We start from the raw sequence: 2,685 nt of genomic DNA on the forward strand, positions 1-2,685 counted from the left end.
GATCATCTTTTCTTCAGTGTCCAATAACATGTTTCTCATTTCTTTCTGTGACCTCACCAGAAGCACCTTTAATGTTCATATTTCTACCACTATTTTGTTCATGACAAGTTCTGTATTCTCTAAGATGATAGAAGCTTTCTCTTCCATGCTCCTCATTTCCATCTGAACTCGCATCAGAACTGCCTTTGATGTCCAGGTTTCTAGCAATTGTTTCTTCAAGGTAATCTGGACTTTTTCTATCATGTAGTTCAAAATTCTTCCAACCTCTACCCATTACCCTATTCCAAAGACATTTCCCCAATTTTAGGTATTTTTTACAGCAGCAACTCACTTTTTGGTACCAAAATCTGTATTAGCTTTCAAGGACTTCCATAAAAAGTTACTACAAATTGGGTGGCTTAAAACAATAGGAATTTATTTTCTCACAGTTCTGGAGGTCAGGAGTGTGAAATCAAGGTAGCAATAGGCACACTTCCTCCAAAGGTTCTAAGGGAGAATCTTTCCCTGCCTCTTCCAGTTCCCAGTGCCTCCTGGTGTTCTTGAGCTTGTGGTAGCTTAACACCAATTTCTGGGTTCTTTATATATATTGACCTTCTTCCTTATATGTTTCTTTGTCTGTGTGTCCATTCCTCTTCTTATGAGGACACCAGTCAATGGACTTAGATCCTACCCTAATCTAGTGTGACATTATCTTAACCAATAACCTCTGCAAAGACCCTGTTTCCAAATCAGTTCAGATTCCAAGACTCTGAATATTCACGAATTTTTCAGTGGACACTATTAAACCCACTGCACCCTTCAATGTCTTTGAACACAAAAACAGTCTGCATTGTCTGAGTAATCCAGAGTGCCAGTCTTGGAGTGAAAGTCTGTGCATAATTTTAAAATCAAGTAATTTTAAATCAGTATGTTACTACTGCCCCAAATTTTGAGGGATCTGATATTTCTTTGGTAAATGGCTGTCATCAGTCTGGTTGGGATTAAAGAAAACGTGAGTTCATGTTAAATTTTAGTATTGAGGTTAATACTTGCTTTGTAATGTGAATTTAGAATACTCCTTTTTCAATGTTATGGAACAAATTTAATAGTATAGGAATTATTTATACCTTGAAGTTTTGATAGATACTATGAATTGCATTTTGTATCCTGCAGAAATTCATACATTGAAGCCCTAACTCCCAGTGCAATACTATTTGGACATGGGGCCCTTTAGAGGTAACTGGGTTTAGATGAGAGTGTTATGGAGACCCTATAATTGGATTAGTGTCCTTATAAGTAGTAGAGAGAAAAATCAAGTAAGTACACAGTGACAAGGCTTTCAGCTGCAATCCAAGAAGAAGGTTCTCACCAGGAACCAAATCTGAGGGCACCTTGATCTTGGACTGGCAAATGCTTTTTGTATCAATAGCTATTAATAAAGACCATCAAGAATAGTTTGATTTAGGTGCTCTCCCTCCCAGGAGCACACCCACACTTTTCCCTTCTCCAGCCTCCCATCCCCCCACCCAGGTGGACTGCCATTACCCTTATCTCTCGTAAGCTCCAAGGGACCTTTCTTTAGCCCCTGGAACTTGTTTTCTGAGCCAATATCTACTATTGCTCACTTCTTCTACCCGTGGCTTTCTAAATAAACTTTATCTTGTAGTTTGAGTCTTGACTCAGAATTCTTTCTTAGCCAGGACTCAAGTACTGAGATTGCTGAACCAAGGTTCTGTCTGACTCCACTGGTGCAAACCCGGGTACCATTTTCGCTGCCAACAAGTCTAGGTGAAAGTCACGTGATAATCATATTGTATTTTTTTTCAATTTTTCTATAGGTTTAAAATTTTTTAAAATAAAAACTAGAGGAAAACACCAAAATGAGATATAAACTTGAACAAAAGCATTATAATAAATTAATACTGTAATAAAAATTATAAGTAAATCAACCTTTTTAAGAAAGTAGTTTCTTTCTGTTGACTAGTAACATATTTTGACTGTCTTTCCTCAGGGATACATTAACTCTGCATCTGGCAGGGCTCTTGATCATCTCTTAATTCCACAGAAAATCATGATGGTCAGTTACACTGATGGTATCATGTTGATTGAACCTAGTAAGAAAGAAGCAACAGCTATTCTTGACACACTGGCAGCATAATTGTAGACCAGATGGTAGGAATTAAATCCGACCAAAAAGCAGGTTTCTGTCACCACAGTGATATTTCTTGGGTTCTAGTGGTCTGGGACATGTCAAGATAACCCTTTCAAAGTAAAAAAACTTGACAGGGGAGATATCATGATCGCAAAGTTGGTTTTCCCAGGGCACGGCTCGCACCAATGTGTGCTGACCCCTACGATTTCCCCAATTGTGGGAAACTCAGCTGGGTAATTTGTGGTGGCAGGGGGCTATGTTCGTGCTCTCCCCTAACACAACAAAAAGTGAAGGGCTACATTTGGCTCCTCTTCTCACAAAGGTGCATAATACTAAGTGGGCCTCTTTGGAAATGGGAAGCAAAATTTACCTGATCTGGGTGTGCTCCTCTGACCTATTTACTGAGCAAACTGGAAAGTTGCTAGTTTGGGGCGGGACACTGCAACCAGTCTGGGATGCCAGGTAAATTGCTCTTCAACCGAGGTGTATAACCTAGCAGATCTGTTAGTGCTTGAAGCAAATCACCATGCTACCTGGGTTACCTATAACGAACT

The 2,685-nt window shown here is 39.3% G+C and overlaps 1 non-coding gene across 1 annotated transcript; it reads left to right on the top strand.

The window, feature by feature from the left end:
- Positions 1–2,250: 2,250 nt before the first annotated feature.
- LOC114508287 lies at positions 2,251–2,406 on the top strand. The gene has a single exon (XR_003685530.1). It is a non-coding gene; the product is annotated as a U1 spliceosomal RNA (small nuclear RNA).
- The last annotated feature ends 279 nt before the right edge of the window (positions 2,407–2,685 follow it).

Source organism: Phyllostomus discolor, chromosome 10 (assembly GCF_004126475.2).
Source record: "Phyllostomus discolor isolate MPI-MPIP mPhyDis1 chromosome 10, mPhyDis1.pri.v3, whole genome shotgun sequence".
In the NCBI taxonomy this organism is placed as follows: domain Eukaryota; kingdom Metazoa; phylum Chordata; class Mammalia; order Chiroptera; family Phyllostomidae; genus Phyllostomus; species Phyllostomus discolor.